The sequence below is a fragment of the Agelaius tricolor genome, unplaced genomic scaffold (genome assembly GCF_023055355.1).
Source record: "Agelaius tricolor isolate 1412-34295 unplaced genomic scaffold, bAgeTri1.0.p SCAF_6, whole genome shotgun sequence".
Taxonomy (NCBI): domain Eukaryota; kingdom Metazoa; phylum Chordata; class Aves; order Passeriformes; family Icteridae; genus Agelaius; species Agelaius tricolor.
Genome location: NW_027269266.1, coordinates 37181219 through 37196843, shown reverse-complemented (window position 1 = coordinate 37196843; position 15625 = coordinate 37181219). Strand labels below are relative to the sequence as shown.

The following is a 15625-nucleotide window of genomic DNA, read 5'->3' as shown; positions in this document are numbered from 1 at the left end:
TGCAGCAGGCAGCCTCTCTTTCCCTCTTCCCTTCAGGCAGAAGAGTTACAAATGCTGGAGTTTAACAGCGTCTTTTAAAGGACTTTTTAAGGACTTTCTCAGCCCTTTGGGGTGTCCTCCCCCAGCCTGAACTCCCGCAGTTGAAGAAGCCCCTGACACTCTCTAATCTAAAATTTATGCACAGCATACGCTTACTGAAAAAGCCATACTTCAGGGAAGGCTTGTTTAAACTATTTCAGCACAGCAAAACAGTGTTTGTTGCATTAAAATAGCCAAGTGGAAAACTGGCTAAACTTTTTTTTTTTTTTTTTTTTTTAATCTTGGCTGGCTACATTGCTACAGTTTTGTTTGGAATAGCAAAGCTAAATTAACAGACAGTTATTTTCTAACCAGACGACACAGGATGCACGAGAAATTTGGAATACGTAATGTATCACCACAAAAATAACTGGAAAGGATGACACAAAACACAGTATGTTTTTTTCAGTCTCCAATTTAGGGAGAAAACAGCTTTTAGTGTGGACCAGAGTTCTTGGAACAGTTAAAGCTTATGCCAAGAAAAACATGTTGCATATGTGAGTTAAAAGTAAACAGAATCAGACAAACAGAAATACAGTTATGTTTATCTTATTAGCAGTCTTATAATACTGTATTCAAAAATATTACCTGTCAGTTGTACCTCAAAATGTAGAGTGGCAACTTCTGAAAGTAAATGTCGGGAAGTGACACTTAAGTGTGTATGAATTGGAAAAAGACTGCTTTTTCTCACTGTATCAAAATGAGCCAGGTACCTCATCCTGCTGTGTTACAAATAATACTTCCACTAATGCTTATATTTATTACTAAATGCACACATAATTTAAAAATTCCTCAAATAGCCTAATGGTTTGCTCACAACTATTTCTACAATACAGTAACCAATGCATGTCTGATTTCACTTTGAAATAGCAAAACACTTGTTTTTCTTCAACAGAGTATCAGGAAAAGCTACATTCATAAAATGGGGAGCATTTTCTAATTTAGATCAGAACTAATCATAATTATTGTGCTAACTAATAGCCCTCTAGTTCAAATGCAACCAAAGCTAAGTGTTGCCACATATTTTAAATGGCCATCCAGCACCCATAGAGGTGAGAGGAGGCAACAACTCTCCAATATCTTTGACTTTGTCCATGCAAAGAAATTGTGGTTTCACATCAGTGCTTTGATCTGTTTTCTCTCAGACTGTGATAGCAGAAACTTTACAATAAACATATTCTTAGCTATAAATGAAATAAAAAGCACAAGTTCAAGTCAGAAATCTATTTCCTCTGGTGTTACTGTATATTTGTCAGTGTGACATAGCACATTTGAAACCCATAATCATAAAACAAAAATTTACAGCCAAGGTTTAGGGTCTACATCTGTTTCTCTGGTTTTTGTACTGCAATTACCCACTGGACAATTCAGAAAGCAGCACTATGAATCATGTACTGCACACATGGTAGTGCTGGTCACTTTTTTGTTAGTACAAGAGGCTGAGGATGCCATAATGTGCTTCACTGAGAGAGAGAGCATTAACTAGAATTAGGATGAGTGCACCAGGCTCTCTAATAAAAATGACTTTACTAGAAGCAACAGAGCACTTCTGGAACATTACAGGCATATTTATAGCATGGAAAAATTAAGAAGTGCATGCAGAAATTCTCCCCAACTAAGTACCTTGGGGGAAGCAGACTTTTTTTCTTTTGCATGCATTTTACTATTAATCAAATGTAGCACTCTCTTGAAACAGTTTTGACAGCAGAGTAAATGGTTACTAGTGAATGATGTGTGTGTTTAAGCAGTGAAAGCAGAGACAAAGTGATGTTTTCTTCTACTCCCTAGGCAAGAGCTGACACTAAGCTTGCTGCCTCAGCTTTGATACTCACAGATTCCTTTGTGTCAGTTGCTGGGAGAATCACTGGCAGTTCACTAACCCTGCCTCACACACAGGGGCTTTGATTTTTTACCTCTTCATTGACGATAGATGTTAATATGAAACAGTACTTGCCTGCCTTGGCAGTTTTTCTTTTCCCTTCCCCCAACTGGTGATACAAATCTGAAAAATCTGAAAACCTGAATTCCCCCTTCACGACATGTAGTTTTTAGCGTTGAAGGATGTTTTCTTCATGTCTCGAGCACATGAATGGTGTCAAAAAATTATGGGGAAGAAAATCACTAGGTCACAAGAGAATGGCTGAATATTTAAAACTCTATAAGGTAGTCCTAGGAAATGGGTACCAACTGTGAGCAAGAATTGCCCTGAAGAAAGTAAACCAGTAAAATTACTGGCATGAAATGGCACAAATGACATGGAAAAAACATGAAATACAGAGAAATTAAGTAAAAAGGGGGTTTCTTCAGTCTGCTATACACTACTATGCACAACTTGCAATGGCTGAAACAGGAATTTGCACTAAGAAGAATTATTTCAGGCCTGAAATATAACAGCAACTGGCGAAAGACAATTCAGTGCAGACCAGTATTTTATTTTAGATGGGAAAAGCAGAGTTAGTCATCTCCAGACCCAGAACTCAGGCATGCAACCAGTTTGCAAATCACTTACTGATAAAGGCTTTTTGTCTGTTTTAATCAGTGGATATGTATTTGTAAAGATGCCTTTAAAGCTGATTGCTTAACTTAAAGGCTATAGAAATAATTAATCTCCACAAACTTGAGCATACAACCATGTTTCTTAGAATCCATACAATCCTTTGGCCTGGAGCCAGGGGAGAACTGCCCTACATGATAAAACTGGGAGTTTATCTGGCTTAGCAATCCATTTCTAAGAGTGAGTGCTACTAGATCTTTCTAAGGAAAATACAGGAATCCCCAGTGATTGGTGAAGTATAACTCACCCATAGGTCCTCTAATAGCCTATTCTCTAGCAGCAAATCATTTAAGCATTAAGGCATGAGATTTAATATCCCTTCCAAATTTTTTTTTGTAATGGCCTTGATATTCTACATAGTCCTATATAGCCAATGTCTTTTTGGATTGTGACAAATTTCATAGTTCTGTGACACAGATGTAGATAGTAAGTTATTAGGGTTTGAGATAAAGAAGGGTAACTTTTAAAAAACAGACAAACAAACAAAAAACCACTGTAAAACTCATCCACATTGCAAATAAAGGAGAGAGACCAAACTGCACCTTTTTGAGGCCCCAAAAGCTGATGGCTCTAGGCTCCTGAAAGGTTGGCAAAGAGGCAATGACATCACATGCATGAAGAGGGGACGACATGCATTTTTGAAGGACATAAAAAGAAAAGAACATTATTAGATTAAACACTGGCTATATATTGAATCTACACTTGCTGTTTATGAGGATCCTGCAGTGCAAACACCACTGCTAAATGGTTGCCAAAAAAAAAAAAAAAAGATGAAAAAAAGGTTTGCTTCATTTTGTTTAGTTTTTAAATTACTAGAAACTGCTGTTTCAAGGTTTAGCCAAGAAAGAGATTTTTACTGTTAGCCTATAAATCCCTCAAAACATAGAATTATAATGGAAATGCTGAGGTAACTGAGTGCCATGCATGGCACTGACACATTGCATTATATAAGCCAGGGAGAATGAAAGTTGGGACATCTATAAAATCTAAGCAGAATCAAGATGTATGAAAGAGCAGAAGAGCAAGTAGAAATGCTGAATATTAAACTGCAGAGAATACTACTACTAGCAATAAAGTTTCCTATATGCTGAATATGCTTTTGGTTGGCTGAAGGCAAAAGAGCATAGAGCTCCATTAAAACTAAAACAGAGATTCAGAAAGGCTGTTCAAGTAACTACTTTGTTTCTGCCTTTTTTAAGGAGGTTAAAGAAAGAGGTTAAAGGAGGAGGTAAAGAAAGTTACCTAACAAAAAGATAGTATTTCCTGATGGTTTGATATCCTGAAAGGTGTCTCAGAATGTATAAATAAATAATCTGAGAACATGCAGAATAAATGGGAGTTCCAAACATAGGCATATTACCACCCCAGCAGAATCAGAATATAAACTGGGACAACTGTACTTCTTCTATAGAATCACTAATTGCAGCTTAAACTCTTGATGAAAAGTTAGTCCTGATGAATTTCTTCTAGAAGAAGACGAAAGTTACCAAGCAGTGATTGGAACTCCAGCTCAATATATACATATATCCTAACAAAGACTAACCTTACCCTAAGGCCTATTTCATTTAAGTCAGACTTAAGCAGTATTTAAGGCTTGTGCTCCTGCACTGGTGACAAGGATAACCCCTATAGAGGGATGGCAGAGGCCTGAGAAGGCTGAAATACACTTGAGTGGAGCTCTGGTCACATAAAGCCCAGTGCAGGTGGGACTGGATTATGCCATGATTGTAAACTGCAGTAGACCCACACTTAGCAGTTTGACATGCTTATTAATGACAATCCAGTTCCCACTTAGCTAGCTCCCAAACCTACATCAAACACTGAAAGAACAGCCCAGTATCCTATCTCTGGGTATCTTAGAAAGAAGAATGAAGGGGTGACTGGAAAATGTGTTGGCATTGCTACCTGGCTAGCAGGGGTACTGACAGCAATGACAATGTGGTGACATTGCCTGAAATCTGCTGGTAATGATGATCATCATGCCAACACCTCCACTCTGCCTGTTGCCCTAATGCACTGCACTTTCACACCTTTGTTTCTGTCATGCAGATGTGCTTTCTGTTTGGGAACAGCCTGTGTAAATAAATGCTGTAAATGAGGTAGAATTACCCAGAAACTGAGGTATATATTTAGCAAATCGATATCTGGGTTTTTTTGTAGAACCCGTGCCATCAATAATGTGTGAATTAACTGAGGGCACATGTCTTCTGAGGGACACTGTTATCACTGTAACTTTATTGATGTAGCCTGAAAAGTAAACTTTACTAACAGGGTCAGTTTTACAAGCATACAGGTTATCATAGTGCAGCTACTGTTGAGCACGTAAGGGATTCTGTATATTCCTTTTATACTACAGTAACTGGGCTGTGACAAGTTATACTCTTTCAAAAAGGAGCAACTGCTTCCTCCCCCTATATTGTTACATCAATGTAACATTCAAACACAGATGAGATCTCAGGAAAAGTCAGGCTGGGCTGGACCTTACTTGCATTCAGAACAAGCAATCGCACCATCAATGACATCCAGTCTGAAATGTTCACAAGATGTTTCCTGGTTTTCAAACTCTACTAGAATATACTTATCAAATTGTTCTTTGGTGCATTCCTCAAATTCTATTTGACTTGTGCAATTTAAGCCAACAAAGAAAAATACGCATGGTCCCAAGCTGCTTCACTAAGCTATCCACATGATTAACTAGGTCTGCAAATTCTCATACCCTTAGATTGCAAGACTCCCATATTGGACCACAGAAGGGATTGAATGTCCACACATATAATGTCCATGTTCAGGGAATCACAACTGACACACATGCTTCAATCAAAGACAACTTACAGAGCTGGTGTGCAATTAGCACACTGCCCTAGGCTTTGTGCAGTATCATGGATTTTTTGCCCTTTTGGGACCTTTAGTCCAAATATAGTGGTGGACATGCAAGCTGGTCTCTAAGCATGTGCTGGTCCCTCAGCATATCAGGCTTGACAGATCTATAAAACTATCAAACTAGTTTTGCATAAACTAGACCAAAACCTCTTCATTTGGGCATCTTGACCCTTCTTCTGACTGAAAAGTTCTGCACAGACCTTGTCATCACACTGAAAGAAACCACTTCTTTCAATCCAATCACAGTTTTGAGCAAGCATCCTCAAAAACAGGCTTTTCATTCATGCGACACTGATCTTCCACATATTGTTATCAGACTATTAGAAAAACAGACTTACTTGACTTCATATGGAGACATGGGAAGAAGAATGTGTGTTCTGTCCTTTGCCAAATGGCTTTGAGATCTTACCCTTACTGCATCCATCTCTTCTATCTTGGGCATGAAATATCCCAAAGGGTACACCAAAAGACAGGGTTGGGCCCAAGCTCTTTCAAGGAATTTTCAAGATTGTTGGATGGGTAAAGAAAGTCTGAGTCTATAGAAGCTTTAGTTACAAGAAATGCATGTGCACAATCTTAATCCTAAGAAACGTGTAGTAATTCTCCCTAAAAAGTACAGCCAGTTCTTATCCCCAGTGAGATCTTAAACAACAAGTTGGTGTGTATGTGCTAATTAAAACCTTAAAAACCAAATCCAATCCAAAACTTGTTGGATTCTTAAATTTGTCTAAAATTGTTAGGTATTTCATTTTATTTTATTTTATTTTATTTTATTTTATTTTATTTTATTTTATTTTATTTTATTTTATTTTATTTTATTTTATTTTATTTTTTACACAGACTTACTAAGAGCAGAAGGGCACACCGCTGATACTAAAGCCTATACTACTAGCTGAACAATGCAGGAACATTATGTCACTCAGAGGTAGAACTTCACAAGCATGCAAGAGAGGCTAAGAGCTTTGCCAACAGAAATTATCAGCCAGAACCTCACTGGAAAAAATGAGGCACAAAGATCTAAGTGAAGTGTAAAACTCACTGAGACTTGAACGACATGTTGACAGATACCACTCCACTCTCTTGCTTCCTATCAGAACCCAACTGCCAAAGCTGAGATTCCTAAGCAGTGTTTTTACAGGCTAGGCTTAGTCTCTCCCTCATCTTATCAGTAGCCTTCAAAGGGACTGTGGGTGGATCTCCTCCAGAGGGGGAAAAAAAAATAAAACAACAAAAAACCCTCAGAAGTGCCACCTCTTCCATACAAATATATTGGCGCAACCACTGAGACTTTGCTTGAGTTGAGAAAACACACCTGGCTCTTCTAAAGGAGAAATTACAGAATTCATGCTTCAGCCCTCAAGCCTTGAGTGGCCTTAGAGAAGAGGAATAGCTAAGGAGAGAGTCTAATCAGGATGCAGGGAAAATCAATACTCGCTTCTTGAAATGCCTTAGGCAGGAAGGAACAGTTTAAGGTTGAGACATTTTTCTGCTCTTTGCGCAAGAAAATGTGCTGAAGACTGCACAGGTGAGAACACAAAGGTAGGAGAAGGCTTTCAAGAAGACTAAAAGCAGTCCAAAGCATGTTATACCCTAAAGTTCTTTGGGAAATCTTATCTTTTAAAAGTTTCCTGGTTTTGCTGCAGAAGAGATCTTTCTATACACCACTCAAAGTTGTCCAAAGTAACATTTTCAGGGATAAAAGCACACAATTGTACTGTTATTTTCTGACTTTGGTGTGGAATACAATTATTTAAGACTCAGTGGGAGAGTATGAAAGGAGCAGGAGTGTAATTCCAGTTCAGGAAAAACTCCAATAACTGACAACAAGTAAGAAACACAAGATAGATGCATTGTATTGTAGGGGTGAGTCCCATTGGCTGGAAACCCTGACTCTCCCAGCAGGACTCAGTTACATAGCAACTCCTGAGGGCAGATTAACCCTTTCTCAGTTAACATATCTGGAATGATTTAAGAGACCTTTTCCTTCTTCTGCTACAGAATAATTTCATAGGTTTGCAAAAATGGTTTGGTAAAAAATGAGTTGAGTGCTACCAGGGTAAAAGCAAAGCTATCTGACTCACCACAAGATACTGATGGTGCAATGAACAGAGAATGCAGGGAATTCACATCAGTCTAAATGATATTTTACATCATCAGATTTTGTGACATATGTAAAACACAACATGTATTTCTCATCAAAAAGTTCATGCTTAGTCTGTGGGGACCTTATCCAGACTGCATTTATCAAGTGCCAGAGGTCTTTCTCACCCAAATTCTGCCCACTCATTGACTTCTGTCTACATAATTACTGAGGAATTAGAGTCCTCAGCTGGAATAGATAGTACTTAATTAATCTAAAAGATAATTTTTCACCATCAGATAATGTGTTGCTTTCATTCAGAATTGTACAGGTTGATTGCTGTAAACTCTGAAATAACTCCTGCAAATCTTATAATACTAGTTGGTTTTCTTCTAATAGTCCTTTCTAATTACTGACATCAATTTCCCTGGTTTTGTTTTTAGAACTGCATTACACTTCAGCGTATACATGTCAAATGTAAGCATAAATGTTATATACTATTAGCATAGAACTATTCATGTTATTCTGGTTATCAGAATATAACCTTATATATATTATATATATATATTATAATTCTGGTTATCAGAAATAACCTTATTATGCTTCCAACATAATAAAGTTCAAATCTAAAAAAAAATCAGTATCTAAGACAAAGACTCTTAAAGCTCTCTATTTTTAAAATGTCAGAATTCAGCTACAGTATTCTCTCCCCTGTAAGAGAATTGGACGGTCCCTGGGGACCAGGAAGGGCACATGTCCTCACTCAGGGCATCCCTGGTGTGGTCACACTTCACTGCTTTGAGCCACAGCTGCACACTGTTATGGAAAAAGGAGCTACTAAGCTTCCAGAGGAGAAAATAAGAGATCAGTCTGATGTGATATTACACTTACTTTCATCTGTCTTCTGGTCACAGTAAGTGAGCTCTATTTTCTCTTTTCTTTCTTTTTACAGGCAGAATTGGACTCATGGTAGAACGGGCATTAAACAATACTTGGAAAGGCAGGCACCAGTGACACAGCCCCGATTCAGAAAAGCAGGGTAAGGCTATAACTTTCCTTTACTCTGGAAGACCCAAGGACACTCTTACCTGAAGGTTAGAGGAGAAAAGCCTTGAACCAGGTCATCTTCTGCTCCTCTTCCCCCACCCACCATTCTCACACACAGCAGGTCCTGTAATCCACGCCTCCCACCAACATCTCTTCATGAAGTAAAATCACTACTCAGCAGCAGCTCCTCAGTTGCCATTCAGAACAGTCAGAAGAAACCACAGTCCTGGTGAAAGTTTCTTTTTTAATTAGGTGCTTTAATAAAACAGATAACGTTTGTGTGTTACTCAAAGGACTGTCTACATGGTTAAGATATACCTTGCTTTTCTAAACATTTCACATTCTAAAAGTTCATCTGCATTTTCTTTCTATGGTTCTCATACGTCACTTGCAAATCCAGATGGGATAGAAAGATATAATTTAAAATTCTATTTAATTTGGCTTCTTGTATTATATCTTGAAAACTCATCTTGAATTACTTAGCTGCTGACTTTCATAAAACTAGGAGTACTAATATAGTGGGTGGGAGATTAGTACAAACAGAGCTACTTCTGAAATATTTTGTAATCTGAAAATTAATTAGGAAGAATCAATTTAATTTATTATTACAGAGTTCTTTAAAAAGTTCATATTTTGCTATCATTATTCACCTAAAACTATCACTGGAAATGTAGCCTTTAAAAGGGTAAAACCTGAAGGACCAAGTTCAACATGCTTATGTTTCGTTGATTGTATGTTTTCATATAAATGCCAACAAAGACCTATCAACTATTTGTGTTTTTCATTAAACTAATGCCTCCCTGCACCATAAACAAGATGGTGCAAAATACAGGTATATTCCTATGTCCTCCTACAAAGGCAGGTGATATCAAAATAAATTTGCAACCATATCATTATATCAATCTCCAGTATTACTGCATCAGTACTATAACCATAATTAACTAGCTGCAGGTCAAATTTCTAATAAATCTTTAGAAATTAAATGTATAATTTGTCAAAACCACATGTCTTCATAAATTGATTATTCAGAATTTAGAAGCTTTTTAATTAGGAAGAAATTTATGCAATACCATGTGTAATAATTACGAATCAGCTCTTCTGTGATATTTTTGTACATCAGCAAAAATTAAAACATTGGAAAACATTACCAGGTCATTGCAGTATTTCAATGTCAAAAGAAACACATAGTTTAAATGTAGAGGTTAAAGATATTTTCCCGTATCTTTTACATCTTATATAGCTTTATGATCTCAGAACTGGAATCATTAACCAAATACAAAATCAATGAGAAAAAGATCTAATCTGACCGTTTTCAAGCACAGAGTCACTAAAAATGATTTATGCCACTGTAACACCTTTTTTCCATGGTTCTATAGTTTTACTAAACAGCATATATTCTAAGTCAAACTTCCATTTTATGGTACACTAAACAGTATTTTGCCTTTCTCATCCCTTTCCAGCTAAAATTCTGAAAGAGTTTAAAACTTTCAAACATCACCTTTGTAACAAGTGGCAAGATGACGGGTACGGCCCTGGCTGCCAAACAGAAAACTAGAGAAAAAGAAAGTTAAGTGATATTCGTTCATGGCACACAAGAAGCAAAAATTATACCCCAGCTCCCCTGCTCTCCCCTCCCATGCTTTCACCACAGGCCTATTCAAACTCTGCACCCCCACAAGGGCTCTGGGTACTTCTATCAACATTTCATAGGAGAAGATTTTTTTTGACAGAGAACACAAAAGCTGCTTTGTGTGAAGTCTGGACACTTTTTTTCTACCTAATAAAAACATGAATAGAAGTGGGACCTCAGCAAGCATATGGCAGAAAGTCTGGACTAACTGAAAAAAAGGGGCCTAGAAGAGTTTGCTCTCTGTCATTCCCCACCGTGTTTACTGGTGAATGTATATGGTGTAAATAAGGAGTATGCAGAGCAGTCCATAATGGAACATTGTTTATGTGCACATCCTGGCAAATGCATATACAGCATGGAGGCTATTTCCAAGCAGAACATAAACACAAAAGGGGAGTGATGACAAACAAGTATTCCAAGGCAAGAAAAATGTTATTCCATATACAAACCAAACAAACTAAAGTGGTTTCTCCCCTGCTAGGATCCAACTGGCAGATCTCAGCTGCACACACTATGTAGCTGTTAAAGAAATGAGAGACATTCCAGGCTAACTGGTTGGCTTTCTTTTTCTTAAGAGACCTTATTATGCTCCCCATATTAAAAAGAAAAACACAGTTAATATTTTATTTTACTCTCTTGCAAAAACACAACAAAACAAAACAGCCCTTTCTTTCAGCCTGAATAGGAGCTGGGGAGATAGAACTGATGCCAAGAAAACACCGTAAGGAATTAAGTCACAGCTTTTCTATTTCAAGTTCCCACTGAAAGACAGAGATGGTTCTTTCTTCTGCAGGTCTCTCTGACAAACCTATTACATGGCTTTAGCAAGTGACACCAGTGTGACAATAACTTAGAGGTTTCATGCTCCTGGCAGAATTTTTTTTCATTTAATCATTACTCATATAAAGAAAGAGGGTTTAGAAAATCCAAGTCCCTGCAATTTCAAGATAGCAAACCAGGGGGATAAACCATTTTTTGTGTGCTTACTTCTGGAGAACAGAGTATCATGCTTCAACAGCCACTATGTAAATAAATGCCTGTAATTTTATTCCTTTAAAACTAATTTCAAACACCCAACTAAAGGAGGAAGAAAAGTTGACAAGACAGTAGAGTGACAACAAGAACCACAAAAAGTCAACTGATAAAACAGAGCTTTTTAAATAATTAATAGGCCTTTTTTGGATATTGGACATCAGAAGCTAGCAGCTTTAGTAGGAGATCATGGGAGGTCCAGAACAAAAATACTCTGTAATGTCCTACACAGAAATGCAGAGCCAGCCTCTGGTTTTAGTCTATTTTAAGATACTCAGAGTGAGCCTCACTTTCTCTAAAACTCTAGACAGACCCAAAAAATTTGAAATACAAGTGTTGAACTGGGGTCTGCACCTATAAGCAAGATTTTTGCTAGTCTGTCAAAACCTGGATGCAAATGTCCCATGCTCTGCCTTTATGAACTCTTGGAACTTGGGTGCATCACTCATTGGGAAGTGATAGAGCCTGGGCTGGGAATACTGGTAGTACATTTACAATATATAGACAGTCCTTTATGGAATCATATTATTCTTTGATTTTCGTTTTTTCATGTATCACTTCCATTATACAAGACCAAAAGAACTCTCACAGAGCCTTTCGCTGGTGACCGGTTTGATATTAATACTTTTCAATTAAAATCACCCTTTAGAATTCAAAGGAGGCTTATTAAATTTTATTTTATTTTTTAATTACCCCTGAATGCACACCTACCTCATCCTAACATGACCTTATGCATGCCCACTGCTTGGGTTTCTCTTCAGCTGCTTGCAGGCTTGTACAGAGCCTTCACTGTGCTGCACAAAACAACACATTGCTCATAATTACTCTTGGCTGCATGGACCACTTACAGCACGGTGACAGGGAGGGTGCACACCAATGCCAAGTATAAGCTCCCATGCTCTTTCCTCATTACAGAAGGTATTTCTGGGGGCTGAATACCTTCTGCATATTAGAGCTGTTGGCTGTATGAAGGGAAGTTTTTTGTGATGTATGCTACACTGGGCAACCGTACGCCAAAGAGGAGGATCTGTGATGGCTGTTGCAAAGATGAGTCACAGTGGGTGCTCTAAAGATTTTAAACAAAAAAGTTTTTAGTAAGACTCTACATCTTACCACTTAGTCTTAAAGAAAGGTTCTAAACTATGGCAAGAATCTTAAATAATTTTGCCAAATGTATAAAATTCATTGTGAGATTTAAAGAATCCTTTTTATTCTCTTCATCTATTCTCTTCATCTATTCTCTTCAGCTCACTTGACTGGTGAATCTTAGATTAAGAGAATGAAAAAGTTTTCATCTGAGAAGTTTTCTGCTTTAAGGACTCAGAAGAATGGCCTACAAACATGACCAGACTGGCATGTTGAAAGGCTAGGAAACTGAGGGATAAGGAAGAAGTACTCTAAATTACTAGCACTAAGCCTTTTAATTTGTATGTCAGCATTAAGATTTAGTTTACATTTGAGGCTGACAACACTGAGCAAGTCAGACATGCTGAAGTGAATTCAGGACCTGCAAAAGGGGAAACAAAGGTACTGAAAAGGTACTGCGAAAACACTCTGAGACCAGCTTTGTATTCCTTACTAACTGTTGTCCAAGCTGTGCAATCTTATACTTTGTTGTTTACTGGACAACTACATAAAAACTAGCATTCTTTATATACTCCTCCCATCCCCCCTTTAAATTAAAATTGAGTTGTTATTTTAACCCTACTCAAGTATGTAATATAGTGATGATTGTAAATCTTTGTGATCACAAAATCCCTTTGATTTATCCCTCAGTTTACTAGCTTTAACAAACATAATCCTAAAAACAATACAGAGGAAGATTTTACAGGCCTTCAAATGATGGAGAGGGAGCAGGGAATGACTACATAAGTAAAGCTACAGCTTCAGGGCTCAAGACAATCCCTTTGGGAGGCTTTCTGAATGCCGCTAATAAGGTCCTGCCAGTGGAACCAGAAGAATATCTTCATAAAATAAAGGCCTTCAGTGTGGGAAGATACAATTTTCCAGAAAATTTTTAATAAAAAGTTAATAGATGTGGGACCTGAATCTAACAGTAGACATAAGTATGTCTAAATACATAGGAAAACATGAATATTATTAAAGGTGGCAAGTCCATCCTGCCTACCCCCCACCTCCAGATCTGTAGTCACGAACATGAGGATGTTCAAAGCTTATGTGAAGATACCAGACTCAGCTCTCCAGTGTTAGTGACCATATGGCAACAGCCAATTAAACAGACAAAAAGAATTATTTCCTTTTCTCCTCAGTGTTCCATGCTGTGACAGCCAGAAGAAAATGGATATTTATGTCTGCAAAGCAAAGCATATCTGCCTTGTCTATCAGCCTTGGCTTAGCCAAGATGCAGTCACCACCCTGCATCCCAACTGACCCTCTGAATATTTTGAGAATTTGTATTAAACCAACATTTTAGCACTAACTCTCCCATATGAATTCCAGAGGGTCTGTGCACAGGCATGACAATTCCTTTTGACTGTACCTACACTCATAAATACAATGGGCCAGAGCTCATTTCCAGCCTGAGGCTCAGCTTGCATTCAAAGCATCTCCCATTCCATTACAGCACTGACTTGGGGATAACTACAGAGACAGTTCCTTGCTCAGCTGCCCTGATCCACACCTGGCATTGCTGGGGGGAGGAGGCCTGTGTGCTACCTGTCAGTATGGACAACTCACAGAATATGACCTCAGCCCATGCCCTGACCCTGCTTGTTTTTCTGATAGCCTTTGAACCCCTGCAATTCACTCTATCCACCAACATGGGCAGGAACTAAGCAAGTCTGAGAGCTTCCTATGGGTTTTGCTGGCTCTCAGGACAGTTCACCACACTCCAGTGGAGAAAGAGCCCATGTGAGCAGGTGTGAGACTTCAAGCCCATGAGAAGTTCCTGGAAACAAGAACTGCAACAGCCAATGTCTTTTCAAGCATCATTGCTAGCAAAGGGCTGGAGTCCTTCCATGAATGCACTTTGCTGTCTCTGGAGCTGCGTGGTTTGGGGAAGAGCTGCCTCCACTTGGCTAGAAACACTTATGCATCATTTTTATACGCTTCCTGGATCCACACAAGAAATTTGATCAACTGCCTTCAGAATGCACCCAAAAACTTTGTAAGCTTCCAGCTGGCTTGCTTGTTTGCCCATCTCGGGTACTCACATATCGTATATAACATTCCCTTATTAAAAAACACAGAATTTTTATGGGTTTTGTACTGCCTAATATTGTATGCCTAAAACATATATACACTAAGTTGGTGCCTTCAGTGACATCATCCTCCTCCTGACCTGAGATATGGAGATGTATCTGATGAAAGAGTGAAAAGAGTTTTTTATATTTTTCTCTCCTGCATGTATCTTCCAAATGGGCTTGGGTTACATAGGAGTGATGTAATGCCTCTTTTGAAGACATACTTAAAGGGTCAAATAGTAGGAAAATATAACTTGAGCGCACCAAGAGGACAGTTTATCACATGGGAATTCTGGTCACCTATTTGGAGTTTAACTGCAACCACAACATGCCTCTTAGTACTGGCACAGACACATGAAACTGGAGGTAAGCTTGCTGGGCACTTATATTACATTAGTACAACAAAGTCTTTACTGGTTTCTTATTAGTGAAAAGAAAAGGTGCCATCCTGGTTAGTAAAAATTGCTATGCTTCCCCTAACTGTAAAATTTGGTGTTGAGAGAACCCAGATGCCTAAGCTAATCACACCAGCAACAAATTCACTTCTGGGAGGAACCTACCCTACATTCACTCATTAGTTAGGTCCCAATTCTGTCTATTTATTGGCTAGTCATCATAGCCATCATTACCCTTGCTTTTATCTAGCTAAAAGAACTTTGGTCAAAAAGGCAATCCATTAATATGTTTAATAGGCTCTCCATGCCCACCCAGAATGTCCACTGTCAACATGGAGACAGGACTGCTTCCAGGGTGAAGGTGTTGGTCACCTAGTTAAGATGCCAGGAGGGAAGGGACACACTCCTTGGCAGGTGTAATGAAGGTCAGTCTCAGCCAAGGAGCCAAGGCCAGTCAGTCCTTGCTCTGTAACCCTCAGGGACAAGGCAGGCTACAGTACCACACAATGGGCTGGTGGAGAGCTGAGCACTATGGCCAAGGAATAGAATCCTTTCAGTGACCCCACCCAAAAGCAGGAACCCCTGGAAAGCCAACTGCAGTGCACACTTGTTAGACAGAGAGGAAGAAGCTGGCATGAGACTTGACTGTGGAAAGGGGACTTTGAACAGCAAAATCTCTAGAACTTAATCTGTCAGAAGCACAGTGCTACTGCAGCTTCCTTATCT

General features: G+C 38.5%; 1 protein-coding gene across 7 annotated transcripts in view; it reads right to left on the bottom strand.

The window, feature by feature from the left end:
- The window catches only part of RARB (retinoic acid receptor beta), a 320463-nt gene that overhangs the window by 93309 nt on the left and 211529 nt on the right, over positions 1-15625 (bottom strand). The window lies entirely within an intron of this gene.